Source organism: Natrix helvetica (assembly GCF_964273705.1).
Source record: "Natrix helvetica genome assembly, chromosome: 8".
Classification (NCBI taxonomy): domain Eukaryota; kingdom Metazoa; phylum Chordata; class Lepidosauria; order Squamata; family Natricidae; genus Natrix; species Natrix helvetica.
Window position 1 is genome coordinate 2,260,173 of NC_138559.1, and position 11,668 is coordinate 2,271,840.

Genomic DNA, 11,668 nt, shown 5'->3' on the forward strand with positions numbered 1-11,668 from the left:
CACTTTTACTGGCCACTCTTTACCGGACATTGACACCATAGGAGGTAGTGCCAGTGCTACCCATGGAGTCAATTCTTCCAACATGGCAGGTAGGAATTGGGCCATTTTGCCCATCGAAGGAATCCCTTGTTTCACCAGAATACTCAGTCAGAGGGAAATAGTTGCATTAAGAGGCAGAACTGGAGAGGGAGAAGGTTTGGGCTTTGGCTGTGCAAGAGAAAGAAATGGAAACTATGATGCAAAGGAAGTCAGGAGAAACCCAATGGAGTAAGCCAGTTATGAAGTCCAACTTTGGGAAATTCCCGACTTATCTTTACACGATATGCTCAGATCTTTGGTACTTCATTCAGTGGAGTTTTATAACTGCTACCCATAGATCTTTCCCAAAGTATTTTTTATATATACTGTATATAAATAGACTTTTAATTCTGTTTCTTCATCACATCTAAAATTTAGCGGGGGAGTGACAGAACAGAATGAGGAAAATAAATCGCAAAGCAGGAAAACAAATATCCCGCTGAGCTGCCTTGGTGTATTTCTCTGTGGATGAGGTCCTTTGGGGTCCTTTAAAAACCATCATCTCTTCCGTCATGGCAGGTAGGAATTGGGCCATCTCGCACATTGAAGGAATTCTTTCTGTCTCCAAGACTCAATTAGAGGGAAATAGTTTCATTAAGAGGAGAGCTGGGCAGAGGAGAAGATGATGGAAAGGAAGTCAGAAGAAAACCAATGTGGTAAGCCATCTCTAAAGCATCTCAGGGGATGGAGGACTAATGGCCTTGTGCCTTTCGTGTGTCTCTTACAGATGTAGACAATTTTACTTTGGATGGCAGCCGTACTCTTTTAGGGAGCCTGAAGGTAAGAAAAACCCTGGATAAAGATATCATTAGGGCTCTTCCAGAGATGATGGGACTAATGGACTTCCTATTGTGTCTTACAGAGGACATGAACAAACTGCCCATTCAGTTGGTAGGAAGGCACCCCTTTAATGAGGAAACATGGCCCATTCTGAAGGTGAGTGTCTTCCAGCAATCATAACACAGTAACATAATATATTAGGAAATAATATTTCATTGGGGGCGGGGGGAATGGGACAGGACAGGAAATAAGACAGCCATGCCACGGCTATCTAATAAACATGGTAGGGCTGATGCAGAGATAGCAATAGCACTTAGACTTACATACAGTGTATACCACTTCACAGTGCTTTACAGCTCTCTCTAAGCAGTTTATAGAGTCAGCCTCCTGCTTGAGTCAATCTTGAGCCTGGTGGGATTCCAACTGCCAAATTGCAGGCAGACAACAGTGAGCAGAAGTAGCCTGCAGTACCGCACACTAACCACTGCGCCACCACAGCTCTAATGAGATGAAGGAATAAAGATCTTCTTCTGTATGTACTGTATGTCTTACAGATGACCTCAATTACTTATGCCATCAGCTGACCCAGTGGCACCCATTCAAAAACTGAGCAGTCAACCTTTTTGGCAAAGCGTTTCCAGGCCATAATAAATATACAGAGGACATAAACAAACTGTCCACTCAGCTGGCAGGATGGCACCCCTTTAATGAGGAGCATGACCCATTTTGGTAAGGGTAGATCTCCCAAACCTTTTATGGAGTGACCGAGGGCTAAACTCCATGGTACCCTCAGCACCCTGATCTACTTCAAAGGACATTGTAAAAAGAAAGAAAATGTTCCTTTCTTCCCAATTATTTTTTCTTTCCCTTTCATTCTGGGGCATGTGTACTGGGGAGAAGGGCTTCGGACCTGGGGTGTTTAGTGTTTTAACCTCTTCCATGGACATTTCATGATGTAGACTTAAGTCCAATACGGTATTTTCCTGTTTAACTCTCTTCATCTAGGGATGTGCAACCTGAAGCAACCAAAAGTTATCAACAAATGGTAACGCTTGAACATGAGAGAGGGATAAAGTATTTGAATAAATAACTCAAGAGTGACTGGGTGAGAATTGGGATAGCAAGAGAACTTCCAGACGGAACCTGAGAACCAGCTGTAGGAGCCTTCAAAATCTCATTGAGGTCCTCCATTGAATAATGGAGAAAGTACCTGTCTGAATCTCTACCGCTCTCTCCTAGCTTCCAGGTAGCAGACCCGGTTTTCCGTACAGGATTCCTTCATGGAATATTAAAACTATTAATGCAAATAACACTGGATAAGTATATTATTAGGGCTGATTAGGAAATGATTGACTAATGTCCCTGATTGATTGTAGGTGTGTCTTACAGATGAGGTCAATGAGTTGTGCACTCATCTGGCAGAGTGGCAAATATTTCATGTAGAATGGAGCCCTCATTCTATGCCCAAGATGAGAGTATTCCATCTATAATAGCAGGAAAAGGTTGTTTCCCAACGTCACCAGAAGAACCCACCAGGAGGTACCGAAAATAAAATGCGGGATCTCCAACTTTCCCAAAAGGCTCAGGACTTCCAGATACAGGATGAGAACCACTGCTTGCAGCCTTCAAAATCTTACTGAGTTCCTCAGAGTGAACCATCTTCTACTGCAGTGTTTTTCAACCTTGGCAACTTGAAGATGTCTGGACTTCAACTCCCAGAATTCCCCAGCCAGCATTCTGGGAGTTGAAGTCCAGACATCTTCAAGTTGCCAAGGTTGAAAAACACTGTTCTACTGTATGATCAGATTTGGGGAAGAAACAAAGTGTCCCTTAAGGGGTTTGAAGAGAAGTGGTGGAGGAAGGGGGAGAGCCGGTAACAGTCCTTCAGGTGTCCTAGAGATTTAGATTTCAGGCTAGGAGCATTGCATAACGCAGAAAGGGTCCATTTGAATCTCTACCACTCTCTCCCAGCTTTCAGACAGCACTCCTGGTTTTCCATACAGGATTTCCATACAGTATATTGAAGTTCTAAGTGCAAATAACTTATATCATTAGGGCTGATCAGGAGATGAATGACTAGTGGCCTTGCTTCTTTCCAGGTGCCTTACAGATGTAGATGACTTGTGCATCCTGCTCGCTGAGTGGCAGCCATTTTCCTTTTGATGAACCGTAGATCAGATGAATGAGTAATGGCCTTGCATCCATGTGTATCTTACAGATGTGGATGACCTGAGTGGCAGCCATTCTCCTTTAGACGGACCAAAGGTAATGAAGGAGCATATGAATCAAACTAATATTGGCTATTTGCTTTTATTATGAATTGCTTGCGCTACTATATAACCTTACAGTAAGAGCAACACTGGATAAAGATATTACTAGGGCTGATCAGGAGATGAATGCTTCTTTCTATGTGTGTCTTACAGACAAATTGGAACAGTTGTGAACTCAGCTGACTGAGTGGCAGCCATTTCCACTTGGACACAACTAAACAGCCTTTGTCCAAGATGAGAATTTTCCAGCCATAATAACAGCCGGAAAAGACCTTTTCTCAACAAGTCACCAGAAGACACTGAAAAGAAAATGGGTCAGTCCACATCCATGTATTTAGAGAGCTAGGAGTTCTACAATGATGTCTGGGCTGCCAAATATCATTAAGTGCCAATTCTTCAATGAAGTCTGTCTGCCACTCGTTGCTAGTTGTTTGGTTCACACTACCATGCTAACCAGGATGCACCACGAGGAGGCGAACTAGCATCACACACAGGACTCCTTGTTTAAGTGGGGTATTGTCTCTATCCCTCAGTGTGACTGTGGTGCTCCTTGATAAAATATCCACCACATTGTGTCCGAATGTCCATCAAGGGCTTCCACCGGCCCAAGGTCTGATTTTTTTCAACATAGACCATCCTGTCCTTGAATGGCTGGCTGGACTGGCTATTAACATTTGAACCACTATAAGTCACGCTTAAGAACAGCAAAGGGATTGGCAGCGCAAGGTGGAACTTGGGACTTTCACCTGCAGAAAAAAAATATAGAGATCTGAAAAACTTTCTTCCAAGTGAAACTTTCTTCCTTCATTTAGTTTAATTTAGTTTACTTTATTGTCATTGCACATACAACTGAAATGCCATCTTCAGTGTACATTATAACTATAAAACACAAACATACATCCTTTACTTTCTATATAATTGAAATTGAAAACCCAATATTGCACTATACCATGGAATTCAATATGGTTTCTGCCCTGGGATAGAAGCTGATTTTCAGCCTATTTGCCCTTGTTTTGATTGTCCTGTACCGTCTGCCAGATGGTAATAGTTCAAAAAAAGGGTGCCCAGGATGAGATGGATCTTTAAGGATGTTTTGAACATTCTTAAGGCAGCAGGAGCTATGAAGCTCTTCCAAAGAGGGGAGAGGGCAACCCATGATCCTCTGGGCAATGACGTTGACCCTCTGGAGCGCTGTCCCATCTGCCCCTGTGCAATTGGCAAACCAGACACAGGTGCAGCAAGTTAAAATACTCTCTCTGGTGCAGCAATAGAAGGACACCAGCAGTTTTTCCTTCAGTTGTTGTTTCCTGAGAAGTCTCAGGTAATATAATCTCTGCTGGGCCCTTTTGACCAGGGCTGCAATATGAGTGCCCCAGATCCGGTCCTCTTTTAGGATAACATCCAGAAATTTAAAACTGGCCACGTGCTCCACTCGTGCTTATCCATTGATAAGCAAGGACTAGATGACTGATCTATTCCTTCTGTAGTCCACTATAAGCTCCTTGGTCTTATTGGTGTTAAGGACCAAGTTATTATTTCTCCAGGGAGATCTTGGAGGGGGATTTTAATGTGCAAGTTATCTCCCAGGTGTCACTCTATCACTAACCAGGTATCACTCTGCCATGTTTTCCAATATTAGACAACATTGAAGACTCCTTGTAGTTGCAATATGTTATTGAATCTTATTTATTTTTCTGCAGGGTTAGGGTTACAACTCAAACTATTCATCCCTAACCCTAAAAGAGGATTTGGGAGCCACCTTCAGTTTCAACCCAAATGATTACTTTCTTAGTGGTGCTTGGGATATATTTATTCTTCTTTTTTAAACATTGTTGTATTTTTCTTTTTTAAAAATAAATTTTATTCATAGACACTTTTTTGAAAAACAGTGCATTGTCAGGGTATACCATTTGCAAATAAAAAGACCAAAAAACAAACAAACAGTGGTGTTAATAACAATAATAATGATATAGTAACAATGGTAATAATATAACCAAAAAGCTTTTAGCTAGGTTTCCTCTTACATTAAAGTATTGTAATTATTTACCTTCTTCTTTTCAGTACTAACATTTATGATCTTGCTTTTCTCTAATTCCTACCTCTTGCTTCTATCCATTCATAGACTTTGTTCCAAATCATATAATATTCTGTATTTTCTTGATCTTTAATTTTAAAGGTTACTCTAACCATTTTTGCACAGTCAAAATTTTTTGGGATTACACCCTCCTCTGGTGGGGTATCCACATTTTCCCAACATTTGGCATATATGATCCTTGCTGCTGTCAGTATGTGTAAAACTAAATATGTGGTCCCTTTATCATAGTCCTCTGGTAGCATAAGTAAGAGACATGTTACTGGTTCCAACTCAATATTCTGTTTAGTTATCGTTTCCAGCCAGTTTTGTATTTTCTCCCAATAATCTCTTGCTTTACTACACGTCTACCACATGTGGTAAAAGGTACCGGTGGTCTGACTGTCATCACGTTCTGAGGTAAAAAATGGTCTGGAAAAGTATTTCTGCTGCCTGGAAAGAAACAAGATAGCTCTCTGGACCATTTTAGCTGCTGTGAAGGGAATATAGGAGAGGTGCCTGATGACCAAGGATGGTCTTGGTGGTCCAGTTCTTTCTGCTGGATGGGAGCCAAATGGTGGACAAAGGAAGCTGTGGTGTTGCCCCCTCCTGAAGGGATCTCCAGGCCTGAGGAGCTCCAGGGCGCCCTGGAGGGAGTTGAGACCCTTGGCACCAGACCCCAGAGATGGCACTGGTGACCCTTTGAAGGAGAAGACCTCCAATACTTTGGGCCATTTGAGATGGCATAGAGAGAAAACAAAGAACCGACAACTGATTGAGGGGAGATCTGCAGATGAACATTTTGAGGGGATGACAAGAGAAACACCACAGAGGAAATGACATGTTCTGTCAAAAAATAAAAAGGGAAATGGAAGGCGGGGGAGTGCAGGAGAATAAACTATACTTGTTTGGGGATTTTTGCTCTTGTGGTCAGTTGCATTTCTTTCCATATGCTGCTTTGCTTGTTTTTTACTTCTAAGCTATTCCTGCTCACTCAGGAGTCAAGCAGCTAATAAACTATTTTAAAAAAGAAAGCCAAAGGCATAAGTACATGTGTCTCATTTCCCCCGAGAAATCTCCCCTGCCCCATATTGGCACCATCTTCTGGCTCTGTGGTAGATGGAAGGAACGCAGGCAGGGATTGTGATTACCAATGGAACTGCTTTGTCCGTTGGTAATGAGGGAAAACCGTTCCGTTTGAAATCTGGACGTTGCCCTTCTGAAGAGCGCAGAGGAAGGAGGCTTCCTTCCTTGGGAGATCATGGCAGACATCTCACAAGTTTTAGAAGCTCATCGAAATGATGATGCTTTGACAAGAAGTAGCCCCCATTTTACAACCAGTCACGCAATGACTGTTTAAAGTTAGGACGATGCTGGAAAAAAGAGACTTACAACGAAACCTCACAGCTATGATTGTTGCAAGGACCACAAGGCCACAACAAGTAAAATGGGGGCGGCTTGGCAACTAGTATTTGCATTTCTGATGGCTGTAGTGCCCCCAGAAACAGATTTCTCATGTTTGAGGGGGGAAACTCAGTCTTTTGCAATCTTGTGCTTGAGAAAATTAAGTATCAGAAATCCCAGCAACAGATTTATTTTTTTTGCTGAAACAGCTCCAGTATTTTCTTCCAAAGCTCCTAAACAGAGCTGAACTCTCGTTTGCCTTTCCCATAAATTGCCTCTAAATTGAAAAGGTACACTGCCTCAAAGCGTATAAGGCTCAAGCTGTCCAGCTGAAATAAATTAATTCCTAGAACTTTAATATAATGGCTTTCAACCTGTTTTGGGTTTAGGATGCACTTTCTCTTCCAGATGGAACATCACTGCATAACCTAGAAACAGAATTGCCTAAAAAATTGAAGACTTTGTGTTAAAAAACCTGATATAACAAAAAATGCAATAAATCAGTTCTGAATTAAAGCATTTTTACCTATTTAATATATGTAATTGTTCTAGCTGGGAGAACACGGGTGGACAAACGGAGGCGAGCCAGGACTTAACAAATGCTAACAGTTTATTACTAACAGGTTGCCAAACGCGGCACTTCACATTTCGCGCATCTCAGCTAACTGGCAACAGCTGAGCCCTGTTTGACAGCCCTTTATATATGCTGGCTGTCAAACAGTCAACCAATCAGCGTCGAGCACTGCGCCCCCTAGCGAAACGGACCAGAGGGAAAACTATGATACATAACAGTAATAGAATGTGATGTATAGTGTCTGGAAAATATCCCAATAAAGAAGAACACAGACAAACCACAAGCAATAAATCTTACTTTAAGATTCAGAGGTTTATTTCATGAAACATGAATAGCCTTTACTTTACTTTATTTGCACTTATAGACCGCCCCCTCTCCCAGAAGGGACTCCCAGAAGCCAACACAGCAATGCAATTCCACAACAAAACTTACATTATTAAACCATTGCAATGGGGCCCAATGACTCATAGCATGTGGGCAAAGGACACCATTCTCATCTCAAGCCACATTCCTTATACCTTCTTTTTTACTGACCTACGCATGCCATAGTTTCACTTACTTGTTCTTTCCTACTTTCTTACTTTCTGTAAACACTCGTGTACATTTGAAGCTCTCAGCTATCTGTTACTTTCAGTTCCTCATTTCCCACCATCTCCTCCTTCCTGCTCTAAATATATCCGTACAAACACCTGCTTTGCATAAAAAGCAGCACATTAGAAATATGTCTGGTACATTTTGCAATTATGTTCGTTTAAAACTTTGGTTCATGAAGCTTTTTAGGGCCTACTATCCTTCTAAAACTTAGATAATCAAACCCCAGTGTTCCTCTTCTCACAATAGAAAAGCCTAGATTTTGTTGAATTTTAAAATCAAAAACCTGGAAACCCAGACAAGTATCAAAAATACTCAGATCTGACTTTAAAATCCCTACTAAAACAGGCTTCTCTTCTTTTTCCAGGTTTAACAAGGAAAAATGGCCAGCAATTGAGAGCGAATCTACCAAATCCTATCGAAAAATGTTTTCTTATAAATGGCGGTGGAGGCTTCCTCCAGAATGACACAGCACAGAATGCATTCAAAATAGAGAAAATTGTGCTCTTTTCTTTTTTCCTAATTACTTGCATGGGGATTATTCTTTATTCTATTTATATTGTTTGTATTTTTGTCATGGATTGCACCAGTGAGGCTAAAATCAATTTCATTGTATACATGATGTACAATGACAATAAAGGCTGTACTTAATATTTGAACACAAAAGGAAAATGAGAAGCCATTATTCAAATAAAACCAACCACTGCCAATGAACCAAATGAACAGAGCCAGTTCTGCAGTAAGAATATATCCTTCAGGACCAGACCAACTCCAAAATAAAAGAGGGTGTCGAGGGAGGGAAAAGTTTTCTAAAATATCTTGAAGGGACATTTCCAATCAAATCTCCTAGCTGAAATCATGGAAACCTATTTGTGATCGATGTCAGACGTTCCAAGCTTGTAGGATATTTTATTTCATTAGCTGAAGTTTGGCTTTCAAACAGTTCTCCGCCATACCTATTTGAAACGTTCCAGCTCAGACTATATTTCAAAAAATTGTAAGCGCAGTAAAGGAACTGCCAATTCTAACGGGGAATCTTAGCAGCCATTTTAAGAGTCGGGTGGGTTGCGTGCAAAAAAAGAGAGAAAAAAGACCACCTGGTTTTTGACAGGATTTGAACTTCTCTCAGTGCAAAGCGTTATCCGCCTGATTTTGCAGAGTTCAGCTGCCCTGCACAAGTTCATTGCGCATCTTGTGCACAACTTGGAAGGAGCAAATCCACAAATCTGCAATGCGAATTCAAAAGAGATGGCATTGCAAGGGAACAATTCTCTGATGATGAAATTCAAATCCAACTACTGTACCTTTTTGATGTAATGCAAATAGCGCACATTGTCCTTGAGTGCAGCCCCTTTAAATAAATCTTGTGGCGTTCAACAATTAATTGACTTTCTTCAAATAATAATTGTGATATAAACTTGTTGTCCTGCCCCTAAAATCAAGATGGGTGGCAACATAAATCAAATATTTTTCAAACTGTAAATGCTAAAGGACACCTTCCCTCCTCCAAATAAGTTACATTTTGTGGAGGTGTCCAAAGGTTTATTGTTAAGACTAAAAAATATGTTATAGAATAGAATAGAATTCTTTATTGGCCAAATGTGGCTGGACACACACGGAATTTGTCTTTGGTGCAGAAGATGCTCTCAGTGTGCATAAAAGAAAAGCTATATTTGTCACAAATCATAAGGTACAATGCTTAATGATAGCCCTAGGATACAAATAAACAATCAATTGTTAGACTAAAAAAGTCTGTTATCAAGAGTTTTAATCAGAAATCTAGAATCTATGCTAACATATTAGGCAAAGAGTGAGTATATTTATTCAATAGGACAAGATACTGCTAATTTCACAAAGTTGTGGTGAAATTGGGGCTACAAAGAGAGTGATCCCAAGGTAGCAGCAGACACCCAAGCAAAAAAGAATATTTCCCCAAAGGAAAAAGGGAGAAATATATTCTTAAAGGCAGAGAGCAGCCACAGCCTTTCTTAATAGTCTCAAGTCTTTAAAGATGGATATTTTGTGCACCTTAAGAAATCCAGGCCAGCCTATTTATAAATAAAATGCTTCCATGTCCAGTTGATTGGATGAAGAATTTACATTCTCCCTAAGAACAGGGCACGGCCTTCAGGCAGTGGTGGGATTCAAATAATTTAATAACTTGTTCTCTGCCCTAATGATTTCTTCCCACAAACTGTTGGAACCAAGTTCACCAAACTGCTCAGGAAGTTAACAACCGGTTCTCTCGAAGTGGTGCAAACTGGCTAAATCCCACCGCTGCCTTTAGGACATAAGATTTACCCACCTCCATTAACACCAAGGTCACTACATTGCACAACCCCCTGGAGCATCTCAAACACAAAACTCTGAAAACCTATAAAGATCCATCCACTCATTCGACCATTTTGTCACAAACATGTGCTTCTGTCACTGAAGTTTCTGGAAACCCAATAAAACCCCTTTCCTTGCAGTCAGTCAGCCTCCATTTTATTTCCAGTGCCTTTCTCCCAGCTTGGAAATGGACCCTATTTTTCTTCCTTAAATTCCTACAGAGCCAAGGGAGGTCACCCCAAAGGCTGACTTTTGCTAGAAGAAGCGATTTGGTTCTGAAAATGGTGTTTGTTTAAACTTTGTGTACATGTTTTTTGCACTTTCTGTTTGAATCTTCGTACGGAGACAAAAAAAATATTTATGGACGGGCATTAAAACTTTTCTAAAAGAACAGAGAGGGTGACGGCCTACGAGTTTTGCAAAGTAATATACCTGGACATTTAAGAAGTAGACTGTCCCTAAACATGGAGGCTCAAACAGGCCTAGTATAACAAATTACTAGAACTTTTTTCAAATTATCTGTGCTTTTAAGTATTCTGCCCCCCCCCCCCCGCTTTCATTTAGAACAGCAGTTAGAACAGAAAAAATAGTATTATGTAAAAAAAAAAATCCTAAGATTTTTCTGGTCAAATAAACCCAAATACTACATAAATAAATTAATGAAAAATGAAATAAATCAGTTTTGAATTAAACATATTTATTTAATATGAACAGTATAATATGTAAAGAAAAGCCAAGATTTTGTTCAATTAGAAATGAAAATTTTAAACTCTGACAGGATATTTTTTTAAAAAAGAACACATCTGAATTTAAAATCCCAATATTGACAACCCAATCTTGTTTTTTAAAAAAGGCTTCTGTTCTCCTTCCACTTTTAAATAAGAAAATTTGCCAGAAATTGAGAGCAAATACAGCAAAAATAATTCTCTTCAAAATGGCTACTGAGGTTCCCTTGAGAAAACCCCACCGCTGAATGAATAAAAAATAATTAAGAATTGCAAAACTGTCTCCTAACACAACAGGAAACTCAAAGGCCAAGAAAACCTATTTGTAATCGATTGTAATTCATCCCAAGCTTTTAGGATATTTTATTTCATTAGCTGAAGATTGGCTTTTCAGGCTGTTCTCGTCTTTCTCTCTCATGCCGCAATTTTTATTTGGAACATTCCAGCCCAGACAACATTTGACAAAATTGCACTTGCAGGAAAGAAGGAGCTGCAAATTCTAATAGGGACTAAACAGTTGGGGGAGTTGCATGCAAAAGAGAGAGAGAGAGAGACCAGTTTTTGCACAAATTTTCTGGAAAACTGTTGCAATTATCAGCTGCATTTTGCAAGAGTCCATTTCCCATTGTGTGCCTAACTTTGAAGGAGTAAATCCACAAATTTCCAGTGGAAAACCTGCAATGCGAACTCAAAAGAGGATGGCATTGCAAAGGAACAATTCTCTCCTGACGAAATTATCTGGTCTTGAGCACCACTGCTATACATTTTTAACCTGTTTCAAATAGCACAGTTGTACCTGAATGCAGTCCCTTCAGATAAATCTTGTCGCATAATAATAAACTCG